We start from the raw sequence: 11,968 nt of genomic DNA on the forward strand, positions 1-11,968 counted from the left end.
CCAAGATCAGGCAACCAGGTAATGATCACAGGTGGTTTAAATAGGGAGGGTTGCCTGATCATCCAATCAATTAAAAGCAACAGGTATTGAAGGCTTGATAAGGGCTGCACATGCGCAGACCCTCAGGATGGCGGACGGCCACGGTTCCTAAACACACGGGAAATGGCACTCACAGTCCGGTGAGTGACAAAGGTACTCTCCTGAAGCAAACTTTTAATGGCTCTGGAAATGGGAAGACTGGCTGAATTAAAAGGCAAGAATTTTGAAGAGATGGAGGTTAATCCAGAAGGTAGGTTGGAAATCTCATATCTGATGTATGGTTTTGACCTTTATTTCTGTCATTTACATATCTGTTCTTTTTTTACAAACGGTCCAGCTGTAGAGTGACAAGTCAGAGCATGAGCAATCCCCTGAAATAGTGAGACAAGTGAGCATGCATTCAGTCGACACTTTCCTGGCAGGAGGGAGATGGTGTACGGATCTGGCAACACAGTACCAATGTCCAGTCAAGGCTTCCAAAGTTCGGTGTAGCACATGGTTTTGTTATGAAAAGCAGGTTGCTTTTTCTATTTTTCACAGAAACATATCTGACAACTCTGCTTTCTTTCAGGTCGTAAGGAAGTGTGGGAAAAAAAAACCTGGACAGAGAGAAGATCCAATCTGTGGAAATCATGGCTGATCTATCCGCATGGATAGATCATATCTGGTTAGCTGTGAAATTCTACATAAAAAAAAACATATAACAGCTGTAAAGATACATAACAATTAATTGAAAGGATACGCAGTGTTTGACCATGGCTCTAACCTGTTTGACTAGCCATGGATAGGTGTTGGCGTATACAGATGTATGAATGTCCTAGACGGCCGGAATACATGAAACCTTCCCCAAGAGGCAGTCAGTTTTCAATTTGTTGATCTAAATCAATTTGAAAATCTCAAGTGATTACTGTGGGGATAAACAGCTCCTAAACATACCCATATGACTGTCCTGTTGACAGGGCATTAGGAAATGGGTGTCCCTACGTGGCATGTTCCCGACCTGGGTCTCCACTTTGCAATAAAAAAAAAAGTATGTCTGTTTGTATGTGTGGGTGTCTTTGTGTCTATCTGTGTGTGTATGTGTGTCCTAGTTGCCTACTTTCCCAGAATGTTGACCCTTTCATTGAGCTCTTGGGCTGAGCTGCAGGATCAGCGAATGTGTGGCTGCCTTATGGGAGCCTTGAACAATAGCGGTTAACAATCATCCATACAGTATAGAAAGATATTCTTCCATAATCACACATTTATATCAAATATCTTCAGAAAATATGTGTGCAAGTGTGAGTTAATAGAAGGTTTTTATGTAAGACATCTTCTATTTTTATGTTGGTGGTTCTTTAATAACAAAGACATCAAATAACTGCCTCCTACCCATCTCATAGCCATAAGCATAGCCATTTTATCTATAGTATTCTCCATCATTTATTACAAGTTCAGGTTGCTACTTTGCAAATTTTAAAAACCCCAATCATAGGGTCTAATTTACATGTTTTGTTTTGGATGTAAGTTATTTTAATTGTATTTTACCTGTGATTGTAGATAAAACTATTTTAAATGAAAAACATAAAGACAAAAGGTGACAGGTCTTTTAAATAGACAACAGTGATAAGGAAAGAGGGAATGCAGAAGTGTCATGTACTCAGGGGTCATTAACCCATTTGTGTCTTTAAAAACAAAGAAATAAAGTGCTATGAGGAAGACTTGTGACTGGAGGCCTGACAAGATTAGGAGAATTAGAGAAGTGGGGCATTTTGTGATGACAGAGAGAGACAACCACTTAGGTTACAACTGGACTAGAGAGCAGGGTTGCCAGGGAATGTAATGAGCTTCTCTGAAGAAGTGTGCTCTCAGGGACCACTTAAAGATACATTTTAGTAGACACTAAACTGCCCATACACTGCAATCTGGACAGCACGTTTGGCAGGTTGGATGTTCCAGATTTGGCCACACTTATGATGTATGTACAAATCAGGCTGTCCTACTTGACTAAACATATTCCTCTAGTCAATCCTGAGCAAATAACATATCTTGAATCATATCATTTTAAGTATTTTTTGTATGTAAGCCATCTTATTATTATTTTTATAGAATCAGGTGTCCAAAAAATTATTTTGAGCAAAAATGGCAAAAATTAAGAAATACAATTGTTACACATTTTTGATAGAATGTTATGTATCAATCTCTTGTCCTATAGATTGTAAGCTTGCGAGCAGAGACTTCTTACCACTCTGTCTGTCTGCATTACCCAGTATTGTTTTGTTATTGTTTTTGTTCACACTGTAACGCGCTACTAAATATGCTGGCGCTACATGAGTAAATGATGACGATAGAATATGGTATAATATTTACACCCAAAAAATATCTTTAAGTTTTTTTTTTTTCTCCATTTTCTCTCAGTCATTTTTATAGAATAACTCCATACAGAAGTTTTGGAGGTAGAGGGAACTGGATTTTTCAAAGAGCAGCCTGAGGGTAAGGAGTGAACGCAAGCTGGAATGAAATGTAACACCAACACTAACAGGCTCGGGGAGTGTGAGTGATTAATATAGTTAACAGAAATGTCTCAGGTGATGGAGGGATGTAAGTGAAAGGTGGTAACAACATTAGCTCACTTTTAAGGTGTCCATAGATGCTGAAATTTTGGCAACCAATCTAGTTTCCAAGTGGCTGCAAGTTGCCTGCAGTTGTTGTCCTGTATAATAGGTGGGGGCATGGCCAACAGCGAGAACGCGCCCATGCCGGGTGATGTGTACGGTAGGTGGGAACCAGTCTATAAAGACTCTGGCTTCCCGCCCTGCAGAGCGCCATTTTTAGACCCAGGAAGGAGGAGGGTGGTCCTGGGTCCCCGCCAAGTGATAGGGGGTCATTGGGTGCCAGAAGCCAGCATTGAGGGAGCCCAGTAAGGTGCAATAGAAGTTTGCCCCCTCTTTAATAGCCTGAAAAAGTGTATAAAATGGAGGGGGGGGGGAAGCACGGTGGAGCCACGAGGCGCAGTACACAAAGCCCTCTGGAGGTTGATAATAGAGGAGGTGAAAGCCCCAAGTGATTAAGAGCCCTAGAGAAGGGAACAGAGTGGCTGAGAGGGATCCCCAACTTTAGGGGCACCCCAGAAGATGCACCTGGATAACAGTGGACAAGAGGGGGATAGCCCCAACAGCAAAGATCTTAAGCATGGAAGAGCCTTTGGAGTGGATTGCTTGTCAGAGCTTGTCTGGAAGAGAGAGGTAAGGGATGAGTGACAGACAGGAACCCTGGATAGGGGTGAGTGCATGGCAGCTGCTACAGAGGGGGATTTGTATGAAGAAAGGGGGAAGAGAGCCCCTGAATGTAGCCGCATGTGAAATTATTCTGGAAGTGTTCCAAAATAGCTATTATTAGCCTCAACAGAAGGATGAAGAGAGGTTCCTGGATAGTCGGTAATTACTCTGTACAGCTGGAGTAGGAGCCCCATGGAAGGTACATCCATACTGTGAGGGAGGGGGGTTGCTGCATGATGGCAGTGTGACTAAAGTTGCAAAGGAGGGTTCCTGATGTAGGAGATGATGTGCACGATAGTAGTGCAAGAACCTCTGGACCATGCTACCGTCTGTCTGTGTATATGATTGACTCTGACTGATGTAATAACTGTACCTACAACACGTGGTACCAGAAATATTGCATTTCTGCTATGTGTGCTGGAGGAGCTGGCGTCTTTAGAGAAAATGTGTCTGCCATTATGATTATTGTGCTGGAGGAAGAGGAGTGTAATAAAGTTTTGTTCTATTTTGAACTGACGTCCAATATTTATGTACGTTTGCACTGCACGACCACTAGTGGTCACTGCACTGTAAGTGAGATTTAAATCCCTGAGTATTCAGGGGATGCCATAACCAGGCTATAGCCGGAGAAGTAGAGGAGGGCGACAGCAAGTGGGTTACCAAGTAACATCAGCGTACCCCAAGTAACTGTGCGCACATCAGAACACCTGTACCAGAGTGATCTCACAGTCCCATTAACACAGGTCGGCTGTTAAATATCATTGCACAATGACCACATCTGACAATGGATGAGATAATCATCTGACCTCGATAACTGCGCCTTCTAAGATTTGACCTAGCGCTAAACATGTGTATGACAAGCTGGCTCACACACGTTCAGAGTAACCCTAGACTCTTACCACTACCAGCCACTATCACCGGTGGGCTGAGCGGTTAATGGTAAATACAGCTGAGGGAAGATTTTCAGCAATGGGAAATCTTTTATATCAAGTGATATCAGCAGAGATTGTACCGACGTACAAATTGGAGAGAATTCACATTTTTGATACAGAAAATAAATACACCGGTTTTTCCCAGGTTCGTTATAGAGTGAAAGACAGTAGTGTTGCTCCTATATTAGTTAATCAGAGGTCTTGAAATCATCACATTTTTTACAAACAGAAATGGATTACAAAATTCTGAGGTTTTGATTCTTTGATCCAAAACGTCTGCTTAAGAAGATTCACAACATTTTCTCATAGATTTTCAGTTCTTTTAAATACACCAACTTGCATTTAAGGTTTAGTGATCTTTTAAAATATGATTAGGAAAATGTATGTCTAATATTACTGATGTGAGTTCTCTGTACAGCGCTACAGAATTAGTGGCGCTCCATAAATGGCTAACGATGACGAATATTAAGGAGCTGGATCTTTAACTGTTTCCTGTTATAGGAAGAACCAGAAGATCTACAGTACAATCACAGTATATCCACAAACCATTTACAAGCACTGTCCATAATGAATGCATATAATAGCCAGGGATTGCAGTGTTATGCTCCCGCTCGGTCTGGCAGAAAAAGAGCTCCAGGTGAGGTGAATTATGGAGATGCCAGTGTAACGTGAAGGAATTAGGGCTTGAGACTTCTTGTATTGAGCGGTGATGACAGGTAGAGCAGGGAGGCGTTGGAACGTGTAGCTGGAGCACAGCATGGAAAATAAAAACATAACAAAAAAGATTCCATTTAGATGAGTCTGTAACTTGAGACAGCCCTGCCAAGCACACGGTATTCTGTGTCACTGGTGTGATGAATGAGGGTCTATAGCCTGTAAAATGCAGAATGGAACCATGCAAATACAATGCGGAATGTCAAAAGCGGAATTCGAAGATTGTTTCGCACCTCTGCAAAAAGCCTGTTCCACTGTAACATTCAATTTGAGCATAATTCCACCACAACTTCGCTCCTCACTAGTTTCTATGTACACATGCACATTACTGAAGCACATGCTGTAAAGTATTCAGTGTATACATGTACAGAGGTGAACATTCAATCAATAAGAAGGAACATCAGTAAAAACTCACACTCTGGTGTTAGATTAAGGAAGTCTGACAACAAAGCACCAGGTGCCTTTCTCCAATTACACAAGGACTAAGAACACAACATATTTCTTGACATGCAACCCTACCCCAATTAATTAGCTTCCATACAGGAAGCAGATATTCTGTATTTATATGTGGCAGAGCTTAGAGTTACTCATGCATGTGAACATTTCTCTTTACACAGGCAATCCACCCATTGCACAATGTGGAATTTGATTGTACATTTCTCTTGTATAGAATATCTGCTTAGTGTAACCTTTCATGTCAGGCACATGTATCCTGTGATCTTTAAATCAGTGGCATTGCTCATCATTTTCTTTACTTATTTCTAGCAAGCATAAATTCCAAAATCTAAGGGTGTTCCATTCCGCAAGGACTATTCAGGTTTCCTGGTCAACAACAATTTGCACGATTCTAGCAGGTAAGGTGAGTGTTGACGCCAAATCCCTGTGAATGTGCCTCTACTAAGTGGTGGCCAGAGGCAGTCTTCTGTTGTTCCCATATCTTCCTTTTCTGCCTGCAGGGGTTACTGAAAGTGTCAATGAAACCCCTACCAGCCAAGAAAAGGAGCCACAGGGAATATCGCAATATAATTTCTAATGTTTGAAAAAAAAGTATATCATTGAAAAAATGAAGAAGAAAAAAACAATAACTATCCTGGATCTTCAGTATGTTTTTGGTAGTATCACTTTTTATTTTCATGTTGAGTGAAATTAAGTATTTAATTGCTAATCAATAACACAAAATATTAAGGATTTACACTGAATATTATATTTAATGAATTATGATTGAAATAACTTGAGTATTTTAATAGTACACAGTAGTTTTACAAAAATAGGTCTATTACGGCTCACTCTATATGAGAGGGCAACAAATATATTGGGTCCGGACGCATGGGTTAAAAACCTCTGTCTTGGGTATATAAGTTATTTATTATTATTATTATTATCTTTAATTTATAAGGCGCCACAAAGGGTCCGCAGTGCCGTACATGACACAACATGATGCATAAAGAACAAAATAAAAATATATACACAGACACAGGTAACATGATAATGCAAATCAAATTATTAGGGGGACAATGAGAGAAAATGATGGTAGACATCAGCGAGAACTAGGCCAAAGCTTAAGAAAACAGGGCTAGGGAAGCAGGCCAAGAGGTACAGAGGGTGATGGAATAGTAGAAGGAGCACACAAGGAAAGAGGGCCCTGCTCCTGAGAACTTACATCCTAAAGGAAAGGAGGAGACACAAATTAGAATTGTTTTATATGGTGATGTCACAGTGCATATTTTGCTGTTAATTTCAGGCACAAGTTTTTCACTCTGGCTTGATTTGCTGGTATTGTTCCATTAGAAGAGACCAGATTCTAGCTGTCATTTTGTAGAATGTACTAAATAAAAGATAACTAAAATCTGATTGGTTGCTATAGGCAACATCTCCACTTTTTCAAACCCACATATTAGTAAATATACCCCCTGGAGTCTTGAACCTCCAACAACTCAGTAATAATAAGTAAGTTTTCAACAGAAACAAAACTAAACACTCACTTTCTAAGAGCATGTAAACAATGGTGTAGTTCATTACATTCCTAGTGTTTCTCTGTCCTATACAGGGCCGCCGAGAGGGGGGGGGGAGCGGGTACAGTTTACCCGGGCCCGGCCATGCCAGGGGGCCCGGACCGGGCCCTCGCTGCTAATTTAATTTTTTTTTTATTTTATTTTATTTTTCTCTTTTGCGACATTTTTTGTTTACTTTTTTTATTTATTTTCCCGCGGGGGGGTTCTTGGGTTTCTTGGGAGCTGGAAGAAAAAAACACCAAAAAAAAAACAATACTCACGTGATCGCGCGGCGCAGTGTCCCTCCTCTCCTCTTCTCCATTCACACTGACTGCCGGGCGTGACGTCATGAAGTCACGCCCGTCAGTCAGTGAGGAGCGCCGCAGCCAGCATGAAGATAGAAGACAGAAGAGGAGACAGAAGAGCAGAAAAGAAAGGAAAGAAGTTGACAAAAGGTAAGTAAAGAAACGGAGAGGCAAGGGGAGGAAAACAGAGAGGGACAGTACTATAAAGAAAGGGGAGAGAGAAACAGAGGAGGAAAAAAAAGTGGGCGAGAGGAACAGAGGAGGAAAAAAGGAGAGAGCCACAGGGGAATAAAAAAAAATTGGGGAGAGAGGAACAGAGGAGGAAAAAAAAAGTGGGAGAGAGGAACAGAGGAATAAAAAAAGTGGGAGAGAGGCACAAAGTAAAAAAGAAGGGGGAAAAGCAGCATGGAGGTCGCAGTGTGAGCATAAGGGGGTACAGTGTAGTTGTGATGAAGAGGCACAGTATTGTGTGTGTGATGGCACAGGGGGCTTGTTGCAATGTAGTGAGTGTGAGGTAGGTGGCGGCTAATTAATGGGCGCTATTTTGTTTGTAGGGTGATGGTGAGGCAATTTAATAGTGGGGACTATTAATTTAAGATGGGGTGGTTTGGGGGCTATTGAATTTTGGGGTGAGTTTAGGGAGAATGAGGTCTATTTATTAAATGTGACTATGAATTATTTAATGGCAGTGATGGTTGCGGGAAATAGGTACTGCTGGGGCTGTTTGCAGGAAGGGAAATAGGTTTATTTATTAAATGTGAATAGTATTATTTTAATGTTGGGGCTGGAGGAAGGCCTAATTATTAATCGTGGGTGCTATTGATTTAACGCCGGGGCTGGCTGTAATTTTCTAAATGTAGCCATTTTTTTTTTAAAATAGGTCCTCCAACATTTCTGGATCTGGACAAGCCACAACTAAAGAAAGCAGCAGCCACAGGTGGAGAAAGTGAGAAGAACAGGTAGGAGAGAGCAGCACAGTGTGTGAAATGTTGTGATTCTAGTAGGGACAATACCAATTTTTGGTGAATGTTGTGCCCAATGTAAGGTGTAGGCCAAGACTGAACTGTTTGTGTACACACTGCATTGTTTGTATACTACACTGTGGTGGTAGATGTCCTGAAAGTCAGGAGTGCTTGAACATATGCGACGCTGCGGCGAATTGAGAGCCTAGTGGTTTTGATGTTAGCCACGCCCCAATGGCACGTTTGCCACCCCCCAAATGCATGACCACACCTCCCAAAAATTTTGCACCGCCGTTTGGCTAGCCACGCCCCTGAATGTATGACCACACACCTAAATTTTTTTGCGCCGCCGTAAGGCGTCGCAAACATTTTTTGGGCTTACTTGACTATGAGGGGGGGCCCCATGAATTTGTTGTACCCGGGCCCTGAATTCTTCTTGGCAGCCCTGGTCCTATATAGCATCGGAAGCATCCACTAATTAGCACTTTACATAGGAGATACATATACAAGAGTACCCATAATGGCTGGCTTCAGCATACCATGTGATAGTGGTAGGTGAAATTGGGGTTGAAAGCATGCATTTATACATTTATTGTGTAACGTATTAGGTGTACAGTAGGTATGTACTCATTGTCTCTGTAACTGTTACCTGGTATCAGAGTTGTGAGGACTCCTAGTAATGAAAAGTATATGCGCACAGTGAGTCAGAACTTATTTGTGAAGACGTGAACTCCCCAGTCTTTATCATTCCTCCAGGCATGACTTTGGCATAACGTCATTTAACCTTACATTCAATAAATTGTTACATGTGAATTCACATAAATCCCTTAATTGACATGACACAATCCCAGTTCATCCTAATTCTCTTCAGTAATACCTGTGTTATTTTCTGCATACGTCTTGTCACTTATGTAATAACACAACTCTCTCTTTTATCCACATTCACTGAAGTAGAAAGTAATGGAAAAAATGTATTACACATAATTACATGTAATTCTCTCTGCTAGTAGTAACCCTTTCCTCAAAAGGAGTCTAAATAAAAATAATTAGTTCTCACACAGCTGAACACACACTTTATACCTAAACATTAAATTACTCTTGAACTTATTAATTGTTTTATTTATTACAGACATCTAAATATCACATATTTTCATGTATAGCAGATTTTTTTATTCATGTATTTACTCCCACTTACCTTTACACATTTCTTTTGTATAGAGCAAGTTTATTACATACATTTTTATATATCTGTAGTCATTATACATGTATTTTTATACACACACGGGGACGTATATGTCCGCTGGTAGGACAGCGGGACAATGCCCTATAATCGGGACTGAAAAAGGGGCAGTTGGGTGCTATGCTTTAACCCCACCTAAAACCCGAAAATTTAGTTTTGAGCGGAGTTCGCTAAATTACATCTGGATCTTACTCCAGATGTAGAGGCGTTCCTTCTATCGTCCCTGGGGCAGGGACTGATATGAGTGAGTTCTCTGTACAGCGCTGCGGAATCATTGATGCTACATAAATAAATGATGATGATGATGATGATATCACCCCATCAATAATAAAATACATATATGTTATACATGTTTATAATATGTAAATGTGATGATGCCAGGACATTAGGTAGAGATCCAGAGAGAAGTTCTGATATCTAGGGGTCAGGATTACACGGTTAAAGAGAGAACGTGGATCCACAATAGTATCTTTATTACAAAAGATGAACATCTTTTGCAAACAATAGCCGCAAAAATCTGTATATACTCTAAAACAAAACTCACCACACTCCAAATCATCACACAACATAAACCTCCCTGTGAAGTTAACAGAAGAACGATATAAAAACGGAACAGTCTTTTGTTTTTTGGCAGGGCAGAAAGGATTACTATAGTTCCGTAGTCCAGTAGCGCGTTGAATATCTCTGCGTCAATTTCCAAAATTCCAAACACATGGTAAGTGGGAATATCTCAGTGTTTAAGTTTCACACTCCAGCCAGGCGGTAACTGAATGGGGTGGTCCTGAGGTAGTTCCCCAAGTAATGGAACCTTCAGATCTTTCAGATCCCTCAGAACAATAAACTCCTGACCAAGCTATCTTTACAATACCACAGCGGTAAACACAAAACTCTTATCCAAATTGTAGTGAATATCTCCGGGGTACTCCTCAAACTGTTGACATTCCCAAACACTCGGCTAATGCTATCTATCAGTGTGATAGGGATGTGAGCCCAAGTCTCCCTGCTCCAACAGGCTAGGCAGGTGACCGGATCTGTGAACAACTCCAGATGGAGCAGAGTTCCTGGGCAGTAAGATAGTGTCACGGTTCCAACGAGGGACAACTGGATCCTGGTAGTTCACTGGAATTGACGTGACTTCAACTAGGGGTGCGGAGTCTAACAAGCAAAAGGTGTTCAGCAGTGATTCCCGCAAGGGAATATGGAATTTGCGGCTTCCATTTGCAGGTCGCGGCCCCCAAGGAAGTTCCCAGCGAACAACGAAAGAGAGAGAGAGCGTGGACAGATGTTAGGTAGTATGCGTTGCTACTGGCAACTGGCGAGAAGATGAGCCAAGGGATGTTGCTAGGAGCGGATCTACCGGATAGCCTGTCGCGTTGCCACTGAAGGTGGTAGCGATGATGAAGCGATATAGGCACCAGGAGTAAATGGCGGAATATACTGTGGCGTAGGAGCCCGGAGGTGCAGGAACTCGGAAAGGCTGAGTAGGAATCCCCGGGAACTGGAGACGACACAGGAGCTGTATTCAATATGGGTGTCAGAGACTGACTGAAAGAACCAGCACAGATTTCAGGTCAGAAGGTATTTTATAGTGTAGTTCCAATTAGGCAGCCAATAGAGGGCAGTAGAAACACAGAAAAGGGTTAGGACGTTCTGCGCATGCGCAGAACCAGTAATCGTCGAACAAGGAAGCAGAGAGACAGCGCTGGACGACTGCAGCAGCGAGGAACAGGTAAGTAGAGAGAGATCAGGCGGGGGAGCAGCAGGAGACAGCGGGTACACATGCCGGCTCCCACGAGGGGACAGCGGGAGTTCGGCGTGCAACAGATAGATGATCATGTAATCATTGCAGGATCAGATGCAGGAATCAAGATGGAGCAGGTGAGAGACGGCACTCTACACCATGCTCTGGAGACCTTTGAACAATCTCTAGACCCTCCCCCCCCCCCCTTCCCCCAGCAGGCTCTTTTAAAGTGTCCAAAATTCTCAAGGTGGAAATGCCACCCTGCAGGTGTAATCTCAGGTCAATTGGGACTAGGATTGGCCATCATGAAAATATGGGTTGGTGATGGGGAGATTAGAATTCTCCCCATGTGTGTCTCTCCCCTGCTGTGCTGGTGCCTCCAAGTCTACTTAAATCCAGGGGGGACAATAGAGGTCAACACTAGATAATGGGACTTCTAATCCCAGTTGAGGAAGAGCAGCTCTTCCATTTAACCCCTTCCAAGCATTTGTGCCATTGAAGGTGCTGCTAATGCCCTGTGTGTTGAAGGAAGGGTGATGGATGCCAGGAGGTGTCCCATAACCATTTTGTGACATAACAAAAGAAAGGGTACAAATAGCAAACATAAGAGTCCATAAATATATACTGCAGTTCGAATGCTTCAGAGTGACCGATGGGAAGATGAGGTCTGTCAGAACCATCTTGTCACAGTAAATAATGTAGAAAATAAGTATAAAATAATAATACAAAAGAGTATTTTTATGCATGTATAATTTCAAAGGAACTATGTAGAAAGATGATTTTCTTA

This window comes from Mixophyes fleayi, chromosome 3 (genome assembly GCF_038048845.1).
Source record: "Mixophyes fleayi isolate aMixFle1 chromosome 3, aMixFle1.hap1, whole genome shotgun sequence".
Taxonomy (NCBI): domain Eukaryota; kingdom Metazoa; phylum Chordata; class Amphibia; order Anura; family Limnodynastidae; genus Mixophyes; species Mixophyes fleayi.